Source organism: Marmota monax, unplaced genomic scaffold (assembly GCF_021218885.2).
Source record: "Marmota monax isolate L192 unplaced genomic scaffold, Marmota_monax_Labrador192_F-V1.1 WCK01_AAM20220418_F8-fsc00036, whole genome shotgun sequence".
Taxonomy (NCBI): Eukaryota; Metazoa; Chordata; class Mammalia; order Rodentia; family Sciuridae; genus Marmota; species Marmota monax.
Window position 1 is genome coordinate 10498042 of NW_026694491.1, and position 22825 is coordinate 10520866.

Consider the following 22825-nt stretch of genomic DNA (forward strand, 5'->3'; position numbering starts at 1 on the left):
AAACATTTAACAATGTGAGGAATTGTGAAGATATGTGAACATATCCATTGAGAATATGAAGGTTCTTAAGTAGTTTTCATCTAAATCCTTCCTATGTTGCAGGTCCCTTGTTCAATGTCAGAATCACCACCAGGGTTCCATGTCTCCACTCTATTTTGCAAGCAGAACTTTAATTTTTTTTTTTTTAAAGAAAGCCCTATCTTCCCATAGTGGATCCATTATTCTATATTTATTTTTATTTTTTTATTCTATATTTATTAGGTCAATTTATATGAAATATCAAACAGTGATTGGGCAAAAGATGACAAAATAATATTTTAATATTTTGATTTTGTTGGATTCAATATTTGTACTTGAGAAGTGGGTGGATGCAGTACTAAGGAAGTCATTTTGTGGACAAGGAATCCAGGTCTAGTTAACTATATTTTCAACATAATTTCTTTTCCCTCTTCCTCCCAGTCCTGTATCTTTGTTTTCACAAGTGAAATGTGAGTGCAAAAGTGGCATGTGACATTTCCAAGCAAAAGCTTTCATAGCATTGTCTGGTTTCCCTCGGCCACTGGCTTGATTCAGGGACGGCTGTGCCTTTAACCTTGGTTACGGACTGGAGAGGTTGCTGGGCATGGTCTCAGACTGAGTCATAGCTTCCTTGAGGATGGTTCCCCACAAGAATGGCTCAGCTGGCTGTAGCCCAACAGAGGAAGGGCTCTTCTGATGGACGTGAGTGTGAGCGAGGTTTACCTTTACTGTTAAAACCAGATAGACTTCGGGGACATTTATTTCTGCTGTTGAGCAGAAGCTGCCTGATATACCAGAACTCAGAGAGTTTAGGTAACTTGCCTAAGATCACAGGATTAATAAGTCATGGAGTCAGAATTTGAATCCAGGAAGTCTAATTCCAGAACCTGTACTTTTAACCACTCTTGTGTGGGAGGAGGAATTTCCTGGTCTTTGTGTGTAGGATAGACTGGAACAAGGAGAGAGAAGAGACAAAAAGAACTTTTAGGAGCTATATAAATATGCAGTTATGAGAATCTGGAAGATGATGCTTATTTAGGGGCTATGATTTGGGTACAGCAAGTGCCTCATAAATAACACTTGACAAGGTGAATGAATGAGTTTTTCTGACTACAGGTGCCAGTAAGTTCTGCTGTCACCACCACATTCTGGTAGTCATTTTTTTTTTTTTAATCATAATTCATTGCCTTGCCCACACATCCTTGCTGTCCAGGTCTTTGAGTCACAGCTTCCCTGAAGATGGCTCCCCACAGAAATGGCTCAGCTGGCTCTAGCCCAACAGAGGAAGGGCTCTTTTGCTAGACCTTGAGATCGTCATGGCTTTTTCTTAGCTTTTCCCATTTTTCCTTCTGTGGGCTTGGCATTATCAGGTGCAATTTAATTCATTCTTCCTTCATGCTTCTCATGATGTCACAACAGAAAATCTTTTTGAGGTCATGTTTTCCCTGTCCTTTCCCTCACCTTGTCTTCTGCATTTGGCACCAAGAATGACAGAAGAAGTTATTTAAAGATGAAGATGGTCAGCTTGACTTAGCTGTTCCACAATGGAAATATATCAATCATCATGTTCTACACCACAAAGAAATACAAGTTTTATTTTTCAATTGAAGAGAGAGAGAGAGAGAGAGAGAGAGAGAGAGAGAGAGAGAGAGAGAGAGAGAGGCAGGCTGGGGATGTAGCTTAGTCCCCAGCATGTACAAAGGTCTGGGTGTGACCCCCAGTACTGCAAAAAAGAAAAGAGAGAGACTCTCTTTAGTTTTGTGAATGCAACTCTTTTCTGATTTGATGCTATTTGGAACCTGGGAACACAAGTCCATGTCCCAAGTCTATAGTCCCTGCTGCCTAAATTTTCATGCTAGAAAAGGAGTCAGCAAAAGTCAAACCCATGCTTGCTCTTAGTGGATCTGTGCAAGTCCTACATATCAGCAGTAGTTGGAAAAACAAAATACAGAAAATGGAGATTAATAAAGGGCTGAAACTGGTAAGACACGAGGAATGGGGTGAGAAAGAAAGAGAAGAGTGATGGGAAATAAAATAGATCAATCCTTTCTTGTACTAAAAGCATGCATTCTTATCTTCAAGATGCACACTTATTACCATTTTTAAAAAATTATATGGTGGATGCTGATACCATTTTCTGTGGAAAAAATGGGTATGATATGCTTGAATGCAATTTTACAGGAATGGATAATTTTATAAAACATCTGATGCAGGCTTTCATAATGAAGCCAAATTAAAAAAGGGTAGTTTAATTTGAAAAATCTATTTCTGGTAAGTATTATGCCTCTCATAATGTGATCAAATTATAAATTATGACAACTGACCTGGAAAGAACATTCAGAAAAGCTGAATGAATTCTATGAAATCATGAAGAGTGCAGATTCATTATAAAAAATAGCTCAGTTCCAGAGATATTTATTTAGTAGTTAGCTATTGGATTTCAACCCATACACTAAGGTCTAGAATACAGAAGTGAAAGAGACACAGTCCTACTGTGACTTGGAGACTCATCATTGAACAGTCAGAGGTGGGAATACTGGAAGATTCCTAGAAGAGGTAAAAGATTTGATGGATCTTGAAAGAGAAGAAATTTTATCCTGAGAAGAAAACATTGCAGCTACAAGACAGGAAAGGCCTCCGAGGAATGATGGATTGCTTTGAATTGCTAAAATTTAAATGTGAACCAATGAGTGACAGGTAACTTGGAAGGAGAAGTAAGAAGAAATTCCTTGGTAAACATTTCATGACATATAGGATTACGTTATTCCACCAAAAGGCACATATTGAATGACAGTTCAGTCATGACCCTAAAAAATTCAGAACAAATTTTATCATGTTTGGGGGAATATTTGATGCCACTCTCAGCCACTCTCTATTTATATGTAAATAGCATGAGTCTTATTCATTTATATAATCACCCAGTGGCCACTATATATATAGTACTTACACATTATAAAAATCCAAGTATCAGAGAAGTATATATTTAAGTACTCAATGCAGAACATGGGAACAATATCCTAGGAATTCAAAGGAAGGAGAAGACCTTTTGAGAGAGCATTTCCTTTCCTGTTGTTCTTCCCATTTCCTTAAATGCCTTTCCCCTCTTTCCCTCCCTTCCTTTCCTTTTATGATTACATGGATTATGTGGTCTCTGAGTGTTAAGATACATACCAGGAGCTGGAAACATAGTGTTGAGCAGAAATATATATTAGATAATTGCCCCGCCCAAACATAGTTAAAATACAATGTGCTACTCAGAAAGCATACTCCAGAGAAGACAGGGCATCAACACGGCTGAATGTAATAAAGAAGATCTTCCTAGAAAGTTCTTTAAGCTGACACCTCAGCATGAGAAGCAAAAGGCAGAGTGGATTCCTGAAGGTGAAACAGGTGTGGACAGATGTCAAGGAGCAAGGGAGGACACGTAAGCCTGGCTAAATGGTGTGACGAAAGACAGGGACAGGAGGGTTCTCATAGGAAAGCTCAGGGAATGCATCTGCTCGGGTAACCACAGTGTGAGTTGCTACAATGTCTTTCTTAATTTATCCGTGAGAAGGACTTTTCTGACACCATGAAAGTTTATCCTCTCTTCTTATCCTACTTTTAATTTTAGTTATTTCAGTGGGATCTACTTGGGTCTTTATTTTTCTCTTCTCACTTTCTTTTACCAGTTAACTAATTTGGACTTCACGTATTTGGAACTTACTTTGACACAATTTAGATGCAAATGGATGGATTGCATTATTGCATTATACTTGGAAAAAAACATAAATTCATTCCTTTGCATTTAAATCTCTTCCATATCTTGTAATTCAGATCTAACTCATACTGAATTAGTGAGGTTGTGCTTTTAGTCCTGAAATAACTTTGGCCTTTTTTTTCACATGGCAATTTTCATGGTGGCCAGTTATCACTGTGAGTATGGCTACAAGACTATGCTTCCTATTGGGTGCATTGGGCTAGTTGGCCCCAAGGATTTGGACATAAACTTGTTACCACCGTCAGCTGTCCAGCCACACACACACAAAAATCTTGTTGCTGATGTTCCTCCCTTTCTATATTTAACAGATGGCCTTATTAAACTGTGTTCAGTGCCCAGAAACCAGTGAGCAGGAAGAATATGGTAGGTCTGGGGTGAATCATAAAGGCTATTCTAGGGTTGTGGTATTCTTCTCTGTTTTTCCTTTGCTCAAAACCAAGGAGCAACTTTGTTGGAGAAAAATCACAAAGCCAAGATGACTGATTCAGAGTTCACAAACCTCCAACAGGCACTCCACACTGCTCAGGAATCCTATTTTCTCCATCTCTCTGAGATGACTGTACCATGTCATCTTCTTTTTTCCTCAAACCTCCCACACATCCTCCTCCTACTGATGACCCAGACTCATACTTCATTGAGAAAATAGAAGTCACTGGAAATGAATTCACTCATCTTCCCACCACAAAACCTGCCAACGTGGTGCATCTGCAACCAAAATTTTCCTTCTTCCACAATGAGGGAAGTGATTCTCCTCTTCCCAGAAGGACCATTCCTCTTCTGGTCCTCTGGATCTCATTACCTCTTGGCTTATCTCTGCTCCTTAAGTTATTCCTGCTTTCCCTTAGTGGCCATGTCTCACTGGTTAGCATTCAAACAAGTTCCAGTATTTCCCAACACTTAGGAATTTTTTGTCATAAGTGTACATAAGTTTCTCCTCTATTTTTTCTGTTTTCCTTTATACACAAAAATTCCTGACTATCCAAACAAACTGCCTTAATCTCCTTACCTTCCTTCTACTCTTCCACCTGGTCCAATGTACTTTTTCACCTCTGCTAATTGGCATTTCCTTTGCTAAGTTCAACAACAACGTGAGGTTGCCAGATTCAGCAGACCTCTTCCCTGCTAATCTTTCTTGACTTCTCAGCTATATTTGTCAGAGGTGAAACTCCACCTGCTTGAAGCACCCTTTCTTTTGGCTTCCAGCATTATTTTCTTAATTTTCTTCTACTTCCCATTATCCTTTTCTGGGTTTTCTCTTTGATGTCGCCATTTCTCAAAGCTTGTCCTAGGTCTAAATTCTTTTTGTAGTTATATCATTTCCTTCTGTTTTGAGATCTATGCGTTAAGTTCCAATATCTCCTCTGACCTTCAAAATTTTATATCTAACTTATTTCTTACATTTTCATTTATAAAAATCATGAAAATTGCATACTCAGAAAAACCTCCCCAAAAAACCAAAACCCCAAACCAGAACACTGAGCCCCTTTTCTTCATCTGACTTGAGAATATCTTCATCCAGTTGGTCAAGAGAAAACCTAAAACCCGTTACATCCAAAAAACTACTGAGTTGATAGTCACATAACATAAAATTAACAATTTTAAAGGGAAGAATTCAGAGCATTTTGTACAATCACAATGTTGTTTCTATATTTAATTCCAAAATATTTCACCTGGTAGGAAACTTGATACCTGTCATACGGTTACTTCTCTCCTCCCTCCCTTTGACCCTGGCAACCATCAATATGGGTTCACTGTCTCTATGGATGGACTTATTCTGGATAAGATATTTCACATAAATGGGAATCAAGTGATATGTAATCTATTGTGTCTGGCTTCTTTCACTTAGAACAATGTTTGATATTTTATCCACATTGTAACATGTATTAGTATTTTGTTCCTTTTTAGGACTAAATAGTATTCCATTGTATGTATGGTAATCCCTTGGTGCCCTTGGGGAATTGGTTCCTGAACCACTCCCCTCTAGGATATCAAAATCATCAGTTCTCAACTTCCTTATATAAAATGACATAGTATTTGCATACAGCCTACACACGTCCTTCTATGTACTTTAAATTGTCACTAGATTACTAATAATACCTAATGAAATAGAAGTATTATAAAAATAGTTTTTATAGTATATGGTTTAGTGACAAGAAAAAAATCTGTGCATATTCAATTCAGATGCAATTTTTTGCTGAATATTTTTGATTCATGGTCGGTTCCACCTGAGGATTCGAATCCAAGGATATGGAGGGTCAACAGCACATAGCACACTTTGATTTTCCATTCATCCAGAGATGGACACTTGGATTTTTTTCCTACCTTTTGAATATTTTGAATAGTTTAAGATCCATTCTTGATCTTCCTTCTTTTTACTTTCATAGAGAATCCATCAGAAGTTTTGGTATGTTCATGACCACAATATATATCAATCCATGTCTTTGTTACTGGCACAACATCACCCTGCTATTTTGGGCCTTCAGCATTCCCATCTTTTCTTACTAACTATACTCTCCTTATATGTCTTCCTGATTCCGCTTTTTCTTGTGCTCCAATTATTTATCTACACACCAGCAAGAGCAATAACCTTAAAATAATAAAAAAAGTTAATAGTTATATTTATGCAGATATATGGTATATATGTATGTATATATCTGAGTATTTCTAAATATACAAAACTTGTATTGAGTACTCATTATGACTTATCCACTGTTCTATGGATATCCCATGAAATAATTCATTTAAATTCCAAAATAATTGAGTAGGTACTATTCTTATTGTTCTTTGCGAATGAGGAAACACAAAGTCACCCTCTTAATACCTGGCTGAGCCAAGACTTGAGCCTCTGTAAGCCATCTCGGGAAGCTGCCCTCTGATTGTTATGGGAGGCTGTCTGAACCTCAACATGTCTTTCTTCCTCTAAAAGCTGCTCCATGCTTCTTATTTCACTATTTTATGAGTCACGACCTAAACGCTCTGCAGGAGGAGGGCCCTGGCTTTTTCTTCTCTCATCTTGTCACTTTCCCCATTACTCACTGTGCTGTAGTGACTTCTTTCAGGCCCTTTATTACACTAAGCTTCCTCAGGTCTATCAGTCTGAAGCACTCATCTTTCTATCCATTCTTCATGTCTGAGCTACAATGACGACTCCTCTTGATGTCTTTTTCTACGATAAGTGCACTTCATTTGTGATTCTCTCTCTCTATTTTTAAAAATTTTATTAGTTATTGATGGACCTTTATTTTATGTATTTACTTATTTATATGCGGTGCTGAGAATCAAACCCAGTGCTTCACACATGCCAGGCAAGTGCTCTACCACTGAGCCACCAGCCCAGCCTGTGATTCTCTTTTTGAAAGTTCAAGTCTTATTTTATTTTATAATCATTATGATTATTTTGGTGGCTTATTAAACTCATCAAAATGCCAGGTTCTTGATGCCAAGGACTTATGTTTCCATGTTCATCCTGGTCATGATTATATCTCTGAAATTTTTCATAGCTTGGCACAGGCTGGATTACAAAATGGCTTCAGTTGCTGGATTGGATTCCTGGCTTCAATTCTACATCTTATGTAGAGGGAAAAAACATGAATTGAACTACTTAGATTTTACTTTGGTCTCTGTATAGCTTTATGTCCTTCCTCTCTGCCTTTCAGTGCCCCTTTTGTGGAGAAAAGAACTAGTCTTGGTTCCATATGTTGCTAAATAATTGTCAACTTTGTTGCATTGGGCAGGCAACAGTTGAATTCTACACTTGATCCCAAGGAAGAATAAAAAGTACTTGTCCAAACAAAAGACAGTCTAGCAGCATCTGGTCTCTTTGTGGTATGGTCTGAAGTGCTTTCTGGTTGGTGGCTCCTTGTTTTCCCTTCACATCTCTATTTGTTTTTTTTTTTTTTTTAAAGGAATAACACTTGGAATTGTTAGAGCTGGCACCTGGCACGTTGGTCAGGCAGAGCAGCTTTACCTTATAATCAGCCCATCATGGAAACGAAAATAATACCATGTCACATCGAGACAATTGTAAGATTGCAGGAAGCAAGACAATACCCATCCTGTGATGACAACCCACATTCTGCCAACACTGTAGAAAAAGAGTCCGCAAATTGCCTCTTCCAAGTTCTCCCACATGAGTCTGTTCCCAAAGATACACTTGTGCCTCGATTCTGAAGGAGTGCCCCTGAAGAGATAAAAAGGCAGAGCTGAGGAAGCTTCCCGAGGTGTACCTTCCTGCTAAGATTTATCTTAAAATCACACAGCAGATGTCCCTTAGAATAATCAGGAAGATAGAGGACTCAGAAATCATGACAGCTGTCATTCATTGACTGCTTGGGGGTATACATGCAATTATAACCATTTTGAAAAGTAGGAATTACTTTCTTTTCTTGTGTCAAATGAGGAAGTTGAAACTTCCAGAAATTAGCAAACTTGTCTTCTGCCTCTTAACTAAGAAGTGGGAAAGCTGTAATTCTCAATTGTGTCTGGATGACTATAAAGCCACAGTGATACCCACCATTTTCAAGATTAAGGACTATTGTTTTATAAATTGTATCTGTGTGTGTGTGTGTGTGCTTTTTAAAAATCTATTCATCCATTGATGAGCATCTAGGTGGATTGCATATCCTAGCTATTGTAAATAGTGGCCCAGTAAACTTGGTGTATTTTTGATATACAGATATCATTTGATATATACAGATATATACCCAGAAGAGGGATCCTTAGATCATACGGTAGTTCTATTTTCGTTTTCTTGAGGAACTTCATATTGTTCTCCATAATGGCTATACTAATTTACATTCCCACCAACAGTGTATAAGAGTTTCCATTTTTTCTCCAGCATTTGCAATTTTTTTACTTTCTTACAATAGTCATTTTAATTGGGATGATATGATAACTCACTGTGGTTTTGATTTGCATTTCTCTGATGGCTAATAAATTTATGTACTTTTGCATAAATTTGTTGACCGTTTGAATTTCTTCTTTTGAAAAGTGTCTATTCAGATCCTTTTTCCAGTTTTCAATTGGATTATTTGGTTATCAACAGTGAGTTTTTAAAGTTCTTTGTATATTCTGGATATTAATCCTATGTCAGATGAATGGCAAAAATCTTTCCCCATGGCAAATATCTTCTCTCTTCACTCTATTGGTTGTTTCCTCGTATACAGAAGTTTCTTTGATATGATCCTACTTGTCTATTCTTGCTTTTATTTCTTGTGCTTTTGGGGTCCTATCAAAAAAATCACTATTTATATAGATATCTTGAAGTGTTTCCCCTGTTTTCTTCTAGTACTTTCAAGTCTTACATGAGTTCTTTGATCCATTTGGAGTTTATTTTTGTACTGGATAAGAGATAAGGGTCAAATTCTAATATTCTATATGTGAGTGTCCCATTTAATTTTAAGTAACTTAAGTCCTCAATATGTGTATTTAGAAAAACTAACCTCAAATCTGGACACACTGTATATCATTAGCATGTCCACTTCATCTTTAAAATGTATATGAGTCTTTGTTTAATTAATTAATCACAATAGTAGTGGCATATATTTATTGAGGGTTTTCTCTTTCCCTGGTGCTATGCTACCTGTATTATCTTCCCTCTCTTCATAAAGAACACTCTGTGAGATAGGTACGATTATTATTTATGTCTTTCAGAAGGAAAAAAAAAACAAAGTTAAAGAAGTTAATAGCTCATCAACTATAAAGTGGCTGTTGGATTCTCAAAACCTTGTTCATAACCTCTCAAGAATTAACTGTAATGATGTAGCTTTCCATCTGCCTTTAGAAGTTGCAGATATTATCTGATTTTGGTAGTCAATACTGCAATGTATTGGTTCTGCAATGTCCAGTATCAACACCCAAATCTAATTATACCTCTTTTCACAGAGCCATATCAATGGCATGGATAAGCTGAAAACAGTGGGACTGTAGATAATCAAGCACAGTAATGGAGTTGATCCACTCACTGGCAAAAAGATGTGGGAATCATAGACTTTATTCTCAATCTCTTTCCTGAGGGAGAAAAATTGGGAATGTGGAAGACCTGGTGAATAATTACATAGCAGGAACTTGATTTCAATAATACTGGCTCAATGTGCAAGGGTATATCGAAGGGAACCAAATGTGTACTCCAGGAGCTGGCACAGGACTTGCGATCAGGTGTCTGAAATATGTAAGACTCAGAAAATTAGGGACAAAAGAAAAGTAGGAGAAGAAGCCATGCATAAAGAAGAGCACAGATTTGGGATGTTAGCAGGTGGTTGGCAAGGGATGGGCAGGGCTAAGTCTGAAACTGTGATAGTCAGCAAAGGGAGAAGACAAGAGAGCAGGTTTGGGAACAGGCTGATGTGACCTCAGAGCACTCAGAGCACACAGACTCTGTTCTTTAAATGATTCCAGATATTGTTTAGAGATCTCTCTGTATCTGTTCTTCTTTGTGTCACTCCTCAGGTTTTCTATCTTTTTCTTGTGGGATGGGTACCAGGGATTGAACTCAGGGGCACTTGACCACTGAGACACATCCCCAGTCCTATTTTGTATTTTATTTAGAGACAGGGTCTCACTGAGTTGCTTAGCACCTCACCGTTGCTGAGGCTGGCTTTGAACTTGCGATCCTCCTGCCTCAGCCTCCTGAGTCACTGGAATTAAGAGTGTGCGCCACCACCCCTGGCTTTCTACATACCTTAAGCATGAAACTGTTTCCTTCTCTGGTACCATACAACTGGCTTATGTATAATCTATGCCATCATTTCCAGCCATTAATTATCTTCTAGGTATGCCTTCCTAGGTTCAAAAGAGCCTGTGAATAAAAATTGCTATGTTTCCCATTTATGGAATATCATCTAATTCCAACCATCTGCTTTCATCAGTACTTAAGCAATCAACATTCTTTATAATTTGCAGGGCATGGGTCTAGTCACTGTTCTAAAAAATTAGGTGCTTCATAAAAAGCATTCACAATGATTCAGAAATTTATTTTTCTTTGATATTAAAAAAAAGCCAAGTGAAATCTTTAGGCTTTGTTAAAAATGATAGAACTTGGGACTTTTCAGACAGACAGTGAGTGTGGGTGTTAAGTGGGTTTTCAATGGTGTTTGATTCATCAAATTTATCTTGCCATTATTCTAAGTTATTATTTTTGTCTTTAAAAGTAGAATATTTGGAATGGGAAAATATTTCCTTTACTTTTCAGAATTTTTTCAGTTTCCTGAAAATAGAAATTATAAAGAAGAAAAAGAATTAATAATGCTTTAGATAAGTCAAGGTATGATTACTTTATAATGTCAAGGCAATGAAATCTATTTGCCATCTGATTTGTAGGTGGGAGGGCATTCAGCCTTGCTAGCAAGCATAACATTTTCACACTTAAATCCAGCTGTACAAGGTACCACTGTAGCAAGTAGTTTACTCTTACAGTTTCCCCAACCTCAATTGCTGGCACACATTAATTTGTGCCATGCTTAAGAGCCAAACTTCTGTCAGGTGCAGTGGTGCACGCCTGTAATCCCAAAGGCTCGGGAGACTGAGGCAGGAGGATCACAAGTTCAAAGCGAGCCTCAGCAAAAGCAAGGCACTAAGCAACTCAGTGAGATCCTGTCTCTAAATAAATACAAAATAGAGCTGAGGATGTGGCTCAGTGGTTAAGTGCCCCTAAATTCAATCCCCAGTATACCCCCTCCCCCCAAAAGAGCCAAGCTTCTGACTGGGTTTATGCCCTCTTTCTGCCACCCACTAGCATAGGGTGGTTATGAGTTTTAATTGAATACATATGAATAAAAACTGCACAGTATGTGTACTATGTACACATTAGCTAATAGTAGCAATCATTCAAATAAAAATAATTAAGTAAAATGAACTTGTTACTCCACCCTATAATTTTAATACTAACATTGTCTTTGTGATAATAATGCTGATATTTTTTGAGAAGAAAGTTATCAGTTGTTAAGCACTGTGCCGTGTTACATCTCATTTAATGCTCACAATAAAGCTATCTGTGAGTTGGTGTCATGATTGTCACCCTTTTATACTTGGGGGTCAAGTGACATTCCTAGGGTCACAAAGGTAGAGCAGAACCTGAAACTATGCAGTGTGACTTAAGCATCTTTACCCCAAGTCACTCTGCTCTACTTTTTGCATAATGTTTGTAATTGTTTGTAATTGTAATCCAGTTAGTTAGTCATCCTGTAAGCCTTTTATCTCCTCTACAGAGCCTTAGTACCCAGGACAACCAACTCCTTTAGGTTGCTCACATATTTCCATGTGGCTGGGGTTACCTTGATTTTGCCGGAAATCACATTCCAAAGATGTCCCCAGTTTTACCCTTATCTAGTATATATCTAGAGATTCAATCAATTATGTATTATATTTCTATAGTAATCTAAAACTTTCACGTACAGTCCTAAGTGGTAGGTCCCATGATTTCCATTTTAGAGATTAAAAACCTGAGGCTCAGAAAAATTGAATGACCTTCCCAAAGTCTCATTATTAGATATGTCAGGAATCTGTCAATTTCTGGTCTAATGTTCTTTCTGTGAGAGGTGGTACTAAACCATAGGTCAAGGTTCTGTTTCTCCTTACCAGGCATCATTTGGTTTGCCCTTATTTTAAAGCAACACTAATTAATTTTAAAGATGAACTTTGAGTCACTAACCCTGGGGTTGGTTTCGAAAGGAAGAAACCATAGTCAGCTTCCATTTTTTCTCTGCCTCTTTGAGAGTGTCATAATTTACTGAAAGAGTTTAGAATACATGTCTGTAAAATTTGCATGCATGCTGTGGAATGACCTTTGATCTTGTCCTCCTGGGCTGTGTGTCCCACCTCCTTCCAGAGTGATGACATTGGTCTGCTGCTTGATGGGAAGTGAAGATGTAGATAGCGGGTAGCTCCTTCTACCCAGGGAAAGAGGTTTCTACAACAGGACCCAAGACCTCTTCTGCTCCACTGATGAGGACTTCTCAGTGATCTGTTTGCACATTCTTTTCCTGCCTGGTAATTATCACCAGCTGTCTCAACTTAAAAGGAAGGAATCTCTTTGAAATCCTCCCTATCCTCTGTGAAATGTGCTACTGAAACATGCTAATTAGTAAGTGGACTTAGGACAACACGGATATGTGTTTCCTGTGAGTACCGGAGAAGGAAGAGGAGGAGGGAGGTGAGCATCTGTCTCGCTGCATATGTGTGTGTCTGCTTTTCTAATTTTCAAAATGACATTTTTAATCAAACTCTGCCCAAGTGTGATCAGTAGCCAGCCAGCAGTGAAGGCCCAAGTACCCAAGTGAGTTGACTTCTCAGCTTTCATTGATACTTCCTGCCTGAGCTTGTCAGTGGTTCACGTCAGAAGGAAGGGACAGTGACCTTGCTTCTCTTCCTCAGCAAACTGATTACCCTCACTCTTTTCTACAGTATCAGTAATCACAGGACTCCAGGGAAATTAAAAATAGCTCCCGTTCCTTCAGGGACCCCTGTCTCAGAGTAAGCTGAGAGTCAAGGGGATCCGTAACAATTAGCACACCCGGGAATTGGAGGAGAGAACTCAGAAGCATAATGTTGCATTGTGTCAAATATACTTAGCTAAAAATGGAGAACCCACTGGTTTCCAAGTGTAAACTGTGATTATGTGAAAATCTGTGTTTTTATAATTCTGAGCAGCAATTTCCAGGGTTTCAAACTTACTGGCAAGCACCTCTTGGGGCAAGAACTGCTCATGACATGGAAAGGAAGTTGGAGGATTTTATGGAAGCACTTGGGGATTTATTGACAGGATGAAAAGAACTCCTAGGAGACTAGAGGCCCGTCCTTGGGACAAGGGTGGGCAGTATCTTTTACCTCCAAGATCATTCTGCTGGGGCAGTCTAGTCAAGAATCCACCTTGGCATTCCTGAGGCTATCTCAGCAGAGCTTCTGGACACCCCAGGGACTGCGGAGCAACAATCTGTACCCCAGCTGGTCTCATATTCTTGTCTCACTGGCTCAAAGTTTACCGTCTTACTGTGAGTGTTTGATAGGTCGAGATTTGTTCACATCCCTACTATGTGACTGCCAGGTGGAATGGGGCAGTAATCAAAAGATGGATTGTCATACTCATGTCCTATTGATGGTGTTGGAGTTTGCTGTTTGGCTGTTGTTTCTCCCCAAACCACATGGGAAGGATAATTCCACATGAGAAAATTAGTTTATTTTTTTTAGCAAGAAAACTTGATAAATATCTACTTCAAAAATCTACAGAAGGAAGATTCTGTTTGTCCAGTCTCCCTCAGTTATGGGATATGCAGTCTTGCATGGCCAGTGGTATAAGAGACTTATCCTGCAGATCTAAACACCTGGTTCAACTGACCCGGCTCTGGGAAGCAATGCAGTAACTGAGTTGTCTGCAGCTCCTGAGAGTGTTCCAAGGATTGGAGGTGAAGCATGCTTCATTCCAAGGATGCCCCATCTTTTGTGCCTCTGGTCTACCATAGCTCTCCGATGACTTAGCTGCCCTGACTTACTCTCGTCCTGTCCTTGATGTCTGTGTACTCCTGGCTCTGGCTTGGCTGCTTGGTTTTTCCCAGCCTGTGATTTTAGGTTCTCTTCAGCTGAGTAGTCAACTTCACTCTTTCTCTTTCCTGCTTTTGGTTGAAAGCAAAGGGAAGAAGAAAGGATGACAATATCTGGTATTTCTTTGGGAGACAGAGCAGATCGACGCATATGATGTGAGGGCTACCAACCCAAAGCTACGAACTTTCGTCTCCAGCTACAGTTCCTTTGTTGTCCTCACTGCTCTCAGAATTAAGTTGAAACCACTAACTAGGTAGGTAAGCGCTTTCCTGAACTTCCTTCCTTCCCTCTGCTTCACATTCTAGGCTCAAACTTCACTCATCTACTTTCTCCATACACAACAGGCCCACCTCTAACATTTACAGGGCCCCTGACTTGAGTATACATTGAGATCATAAATTCTATTTCTAAATTCTTAAAATGTATACATTAAGCTAATACATTGTTGCATAAAATACATTCTGTCCTCTGCCTTTGATTTAAATATATATATATATATATATATATATATATACTTTTAAAGCTACCTAGGAAGCTAAGTTTAGATTTTGAATTCTCAGATTCCAGAATTCCACATCAAAACGTCATGGCTCAGGAGGGCATTCCCAGCACCCAACCTACGAGGCTTCTCTTCCCACCCCTTGATCTGGCCTGCACCACCAAAGATTGTGCTTGTGGGAATATTGGCATGTAATCCACCCATCAAGGAACCATCAACACATCTGGAAATGGCTATCCCTTACCAGCAAAAATACAGTCTTAGTTCACCCCTGGGAGGAGAGTATGAGAAAGAAACACTTATAGGTTTTGTAAGGGACAAAGGGCCACTGGGGCAAGTGCTTCTGGAGTCCTGGATTTCAGATCAGGGTCTAGAATGGAGTGTGAGAATGAACTCTGGGTAAGCCTCTCTTGGTCTTATAGACTCTATAACCTTGGTGGGAAGCCAGGGGGTGGTAGAGTCCAGGAGCTGAGGCCCCCTTGCCAGGTATAAGGGTTATATTGGCACAGATTTTCCTCTGCCAGGTTGGTTTTCCCCTATATTATCTAATTGACTCATTCATCTCCCAAGTAGCAGAGCTTATTCTACCTCCTTCTTCCAGGAAATCTTTGTCATTCTCCTAACACAAATTACACCTTTCTCCTAAACCGTCTCTTTACACTTACCATATGTCTAAAGATGATTTAACCTCTCAGTTCCTCAGTTTACTTTCAGGACTATCATATGTTTGGAAGAATTAATATACACAGAATTTTAGAAAAGTAACAGATTAAAAAAAAGATGTTAGCTATTGTAAGTATTATCATATATTCACATAGTACCTTGTACTTATTCCTGTAGAAATATTTCACATTGTTTTATTATTATGTTTTGTTACATCTTTCAAGAAGATAATATGTTTCTTGAAAATAAGGACTTATTTTGAATTAGTTTTGTATTCCTAACAGAAAACTCAATATGTTACTTAGTAGGTGCTCAATAAATGTATTTGGAGTACATGAATTGCCTCTTGGGGAGTCGGAACTTACAGTTCTGCTGTAACTTGTAAAGAAAAACTCTGGGAAATCGAACTCAGCTTCTTAGATGCTCCTGACTTGAGGCCTTTAGTAGAAGGAGATGGTAGAACTAAACCAGAATCATGTCACAGGATGGCATAGAGAATAAATATTACTCAAGTGTCATTCCAGCCCAGGAATTAGATAATGCTTGCACAAGCCACTAACTCAGTGTCCTGGCAAAGATTTCCAATCCAAAACATTCCATTATGTAATGTATTTGTCTTTATATAAGCCAAATGATTTGCCAAACATTCTTCCAATGGTTTTTGAGACCACATGTTTCTCTACACCCATGATCTGGGGTGTCTGAGCCACTATTTTCCTTAATTGGACCTGTTTACCCTGGTAACTTGAAGATAGGCAGAGCTCAGGAAATATGGGTAAGAGAAAGACTTTAATGATGTTTGCTTGATTACGATAATGAAACTGCTCCGCTGAGTTTTTTCCATCATTTATTCAAGTGGTTGCTAAGTAATTTCAGTCCAGTTCCACAGTTAGAATGAATGGCCCTGGCTGCCAGTTGGTTAGAAAACTGTTCTGTTCATCATTCATTCATTCATTCATTTGGACTTGTCATGAACTGCGATTGAATGTAGCAAGATGTTTTATACAAGCCTCAGAGACAAAAATGAAGGAAAATAGAAAATACTCCTAAGAGAATTCCCTTTTCCTTTTCTTTTAACACTGTGTTCTCTCATTTAGCTATGCATATAATAAAAGTAAGCATTACAAATAGAGTTTTCAAAATTAATTAAAATAAAGATCATTTAAAGTCATCAACCTTTCTAATCAAAGCCAATCTTATTATAACAAACATCTATGTAAATAGTGTTTACAATGTGCCAAGCACCTAATGTTTTAAGTATATTAACTTATTTAATCCTCACAGTAATCCTGTGAGGTAAAGCATATTATTCTCCATAATTTACAGATGAGAAAATAGAGACATAGAGAATTAGAAACTCTTTCATTTATTTTATTTTTATGGTGCCAGGGATTGAACCTAGGGCCTGGTGCATGCTAACCACATTTTGTAGCATTGAGCTACAACCTTAACTCTAAAATTAGGAATTTAGATTAAAATTATATAATAAGTGGTAAGACAAGTATTCAAAACCAATCCATCTGTCTGTGCTCTGTGGAATAGAGAAACATTTAAATAATTTTTTCAAATAGAGGGGCCCTGTTGAGCTAGATTATAAAAGAATATTAATGCAAACTTTTAGTATTTATTTTTTATTACATGCATATTTTAATTTTTAATTTCTAGGCAAATCAGTCCTCTGTCATGGAATAAACACTGATGTGATATGAGGCTGATTGTGATGTTGGTTAACAATTTTTTAACTAATGGAATTACAATGTAATGTATTGAGCATCTGATATTTTGGCCCTTTTAGGATTTGGGACTGAACTCTGTAAATGAAGATTTTTCTGAATGAAATGCAGTTGATTGCAGTTGAATGAAGTGCAAGGTGAGGTGCACTCTATGTCCCTGGAATCCACATCACCAGGCATAAGGGTCTTGTCTCCATGGCAACAGATGGAGGCTTTAACTCTTACAGGGCTGACACTGTCCTTGTATTCCTCACTTCCCCTTCCTCTGGTCTTATCAGAAGTTAATAATAACCAGTTATTACAGGAGGGAAATAAAAATGTTCAACATCCAGTAAAACTTTCTAGAATCTAATAAAAGGGGAAAAATGTTTCCATTAATGCTTTTGAGCTTTCAAAAAGAACCTTCACAATGGTTTTAAAAGGCTTTTTTTTTTTCTGTTATGCATTATGATTATCCCCAGATCTGGCTTGAGTGTTGTAGTTAAATGGAAAAAGAAGAAACAGAACGATAACTTCTTCTCCCTCCATGATTTGCACCTGTTGTTTACATAAAAGTGGGGTGTGGAGTGGGCATGTCCTGGGGGAAGGAAAAGAAAAGAAATGAAGGACTGCCTCTGTTGTGATGATTTTGATGGGACAGCTCTGAAACTGAGCCAAGTTTTTCAGATTTTTTCAAGTTCTATGAAGTCCAATATGTTCAGTTTGTTGCTTTTCTTGAGAAATACAATGATTTAGTAAATACTTTGGAAAGAAAAGGCGTGTCTAGTAGAAGAGAAGAGGTCAAGATATTATCTTTTCTGATGGTTTATCTATTAAAGGAAATGATAATCATCAGAGACAACACTTACGTAGGTTAATATTTGCCAAGGACATTTCTAAACATCATACCTATATTTACCCATGTATTCTATGATATGTACAGCTGTTCTACAGTTGAGTTACAGAGACATAAAATAATGTTCCCAGAATGTCAGAACTATTACTTTGAAGGAGTATTCAAACCCCTAGTCTGTTACCAGGTTTGTGTAGTTAACCACTCTTCCACATGGTCTCTTAAAGTCTGCTGTTTTCTAATGCACTACTTAAACCTTTATGAATCATTGATTTCTATTCTCATTTGTCAGCTTTGACAGCATCATTTTGTCTTTTAGCTGCATATCAAAATGCTCACATGGCTTTTTTTATTTACTTGCATTTGTATGTGTGTGCGTGCGTATATATATTAAAGAAAATTAAAAGAATTTTGGACAGAATTTTGTAATCTCTTAAGTGATAATTATGGATAACTTGGAACATCAGAAGAGTAAGTTTAGGAATCATGTATGTAATATTTGTTTCACCACATTTGTTAAATTTTAGTTAAAATGGAAAATAGTTAGACTTTCTTTTCTTCAAATAATTTTTTTCATGTTTTCCCTCTTTTTTTTTTTTTTTTTTATACTGGAGACTGAACCCAGAAGCAATTTTCCTCTGAGACACATCTTTTGGAGGCTGGCATCACATCCCCAGACCTTTTTATTTTTCTTTTGAGACACAGTCACACTAAGTTATTTAAGGCCTTACAAAGTTGCTGAGGCTGACCTTGGATTGGCAATCTTCTGCCTGAGTTTCCCAAGTCACTGGGATTACAGGCATGTGCCACCACACTTGGCACCCTCCAAACTTCTTTCTTTTCAATGCTTCTGCTTTGGCCCCACTATAAACCTGATCATGGAAAATGGAGCTATATCTGAATATTTAATGATGATGCTATAACATTTTTTCGTCATTCTGGTCCCTTCTAATGCAATATTGTTAGGAAAATGGGCATTGACTCTAGGTTGTGCTTGGTACAGGGTTCATTAATATGCTATTTATTCTAATTTGGAATTTATTTTCAGGTTTTAATTCATGCTCAATTTTTGCTTAATTTCTGGGGGATAAGATTCTCTATAAATTAATTTGATATGATTTGGTCCACAGTATAATCAAATCTTCATCTAAGAAAGTTTATAAATATAGTCATAATATATTACCACAACATTAAGGGAAATCATAATAAATGTCATAATAGACACAATTTTATCCATTTATTTTTATTAGGTCTTCATTTAGCATGACATTGAATTTAATTAGTACCTTACCTTACAGTTTAGGGGTGATGACAATTAGAGTGAAATATTTGAATCAGCCTGTTAAACTGCGTACACATCAAGTGGTTTAATTAATCTATTCTGAGCAGTTTTTATTTTAGGGGCCAGGACTAATTTAGCATTTTATTAAGATTGACAATACCCCAAATTTCAAGTCTGCTGACCAAATGCTGAATGATTGATAGTGTTTCTCTACCCTCTAGTGGTCTAAAGCAGAACTGAACAGGCCAACCCAAGAATCTTCATGGACAACTGGCTGGGAATCCTGAGACTGGGAAAGTAATACTTGCATCAGTTTGGCCTTGAATCTAGAAGGGCAATGGTGAAAGACTTAAGGCCAGCGTTCCAGAGTGGGTAAGATGAGCATGTATTCCAGCTCTGAGTTGGTTTTATAGGCATGCAAGGAGAACAATGGTGGGTTTTTAAAATTTGTTTTAAATGTTTCTTTAGATTTCTTACTTCTTCCGGAATATTTGGGTTTTGCAGTATGGTGAAATAAATGTTCTCAATCTGGATTCTTATCAGTGACATTATCCCATTTTGTGCTGGGTAATTCTTTCTTGCAGAGGTGCAATTTGGATGTTTAGCAGCTCCCTGGCCTTGTGATACCCTAGCTATGATAACCACAACATTCCCAGCATCATCAAATATCTTCTTGGGGGAAAAATTTTCCTCCTGCTTGAGAAGCATTTTGTTGCTAATGGTTCCTATTAGGTTGGAAATAGTTCAGTAAAAGTCAATATTTTATTAAATGCTGATTACCTGTCAGGTCTTGTTTTTGTTGATATTATTATTTAGTACCAGGATGTCTTGCTAAGTTGTTTAGGGCCTCACTAAGTTGCTGGGGCTGGATTTTGAACTTGTGATCCTTCTGCCTCAGCCCTCTGAGTTGCTGAGATTACCGGTTGGGCACCACCATGCTGGGCAGGCCTTGTGTTATTTAATTTAATCCTTATAAGAATCATCAGAATTAAATCCTATACTTTCATCATCTCATTTTCACAGGCGAGGAACTGAAAAGGAGTTAAATAACTTTCATGACTGCACATCGGCAAGTGGCAGACTCAGCACTAAATATAGAGGGTCTGACATCACAAGTGTCACCCTTCATTAATCTCCTAAATGGAGTAAAAAACAGAATTATTGATTTATAAAATAATAATTCACAGACATCAGTGTACATAATTTTCTGAATCAACAATAAAACAGAAGGGAAAGAGATGGTACAACATTGTCAGAGGAATATTAAATCATTTTTTCATTCCTTTATCACATATCTACTGTTTATAGGGATACAGAAATGTATGCAACAAAGTTTCTGCTCTCTAAAGCTTACTTACATTATTTTAGGAACAAAAGAAAAAATTCGTATGTAATATTTCATATATTAATGTGTTACAGAGAAAATAAAACATGTTAAAAGAGGATACAAAGGTCACGAGGCTTCTGATATGGTGACATTGAGCAGACAATGAGGGAACAGCATTGTGAATGAAGTGCAGACGAGGTAGGGAATTTACTCCAGGTGATGAGAACAGCCAGGACAAGGTCCTGATGCAGGAGCATATTTGAAGTGGAAGTGAACTTGCTACACGCTAAGGGGAAAGCAAGGAGTCAACGCAACCAGAACAGAGAGAGTGAAGAGGAACAGGAGAAGGGATAGAGAGGCAAGGCCAGGAGGCAGGGGGGTAACATGGACCCTGTAAGTCCCATTAGGCCATGTAAATGATGTCAACTTCTACTCTGACTGAGATAAAAATCTATTAGAAAAAGAAATGCCACGATCTGACAATTTTTCAAAGAATCATGCGGATGTTTTCCCCTGTTTGGGAAATGGTTTATCACCATGAATGACCATGAATTCTGGAATGAGGCTGGCCTCTTTTTTTTTTTTAAGTGTTATCTCTAAGATCTCACTCCCTTTGGACTTTGGAACAAATGACTTAACTTTCTGGTCTCTCTCTCTCTCTTTTTTTTTTTTTTTGTTATGTTTTTTTGTTTTGGCTAAAGGAAACTTGTGGTAATATCCTTCTTATTGAATCTCAGTGCCATTAGACAGGAGATGCACCATTATTTTATGTTCCAGTAAGAAAACAAAACAAAACACAACATTGCTGATCATGTACCAGTCATTCAAACCAGGCTGTTTGGAAATGACATTAATCTATTCCTGGGGATTTGGTAATTTTCTCTGACTTCTCTTGCATTTCTTGGCATATAATAGCAATAATTTTGCATAAAATTCTCAGTAACAAAATGAAGCACACATTTATCTGTTTATTGGTAGTTCTCAGAGTCTTATAAAGCATTTGGTTGTTGCTTTGTAAGAAAAGATGAAATTTCTTTCCTACATGAATATTTGCTTTACTAACATTAAATTTATCCCATACATATTTGTTCAGTTTTTATGCTTATAAAATAACATTTAATTTAAATACTGAGTCACAATATAAATGATTTTAAAACAGAAATTAAACAACATATGCTGTGTCAATGATGTGCATTAAGTCAACTGAAATGATATTAATGTGACTTTACACATTTACAGACAATGACAGAATAACATGTCTGCCTTTTGGCCCATGATGATTGAAAGGGAGCATAAATTCTAGGTTAAAATGTAATGTGTGTGAGTGTATGTGTGTGTGTGTGTGTGTGTGTGTGTGTGAGAGAGAGAGAGAGAGAGAGAGAGAGAGAGAGACAGAGAGACAGAGACAGAGAGAGGGGAGATGTATATATGTATGTTGTAATTGGTGGAATGTGTAGTGGTACTTGAATTGTAAAATATAATTGACAGTAAACTTTTGGTAACTATTACTTAGAATTCTCATCTTTATGAAGGCACTATTTTAAGAAAATATGGAAAGAATGGAATGAGAAAACTTTCATTTCCTCCATTTTTCTCTAGCCCCAATCTTTCAATTGTAATTACTCAGGCATCTTCCTATCTTTTTGTGCTTTCTACTCCCAGAAGGAAATAAAATGACATGTTACAACTCCCTAAACATCCCCTTTCCCCAAATCATTGATCAATAGCTCATATATATATATATATATATTTTTTGCCCTAAGTCTCTGGGTATGCTTTCCAAAGTGTAATGGATTTTTATTATTTCTATCCCTTGAGTAGCTTTTGATCCAAGGTTGACTTTTGCCGTGTAAGGTTTTTTTTTTTTTTTTTTTGGTCCCTTAATGATTTGGAAAGCTGAGGAGACATTTTCACTTTGTCTTATCTCTTCCTTGTTTATTATTTGGCCTGATTTTGGAGAACCCTTCCCAAAAAGTCATGGTTGGCTGATAAGTTGCCCCCTAAACTCAGGGTCTGATTTGTCTTTACAGTCATTAAACCATATGAGATCATTTAGGGAAAGGCTGAGGGTAGCGACATTCATGGTTATTATTTATCCCTGGCCTTTTTACATCTTTCCAGAATGGCATGCTTCTTGACCATCTGCCTTATCAAACTAAGAAAGAAAACAGATGGTGT

General features: G+C 37.6%; 1 long non-coding RNA gene across 1 annotated transcript in view; it reads left to right on the top strand.

Annotated features, from left to right (window-relative positions):
* The first annotated feature begins 16111 nt into the window (after positions 1 to 16111).
* LOC124075673 (uncharacterized) overlaps positions 16112 to 22825 on the top strand; it is a 31176-nt gene continuing 24462 nt past the window's right edge. The window contains exons 1-3 of the long non-coding RNA XR_006846127.2: positions 16112 to 16248; positions 17269 to 17343; positions 19542 to 19692. This is a non-coding gene — a long non-coding RNA (uncharacterized LOC124075673). The remainder of the gene's footprint in view (positions 16249 to 17268; positions 17344 to 19541; positions 19693 to 22825) is intronic.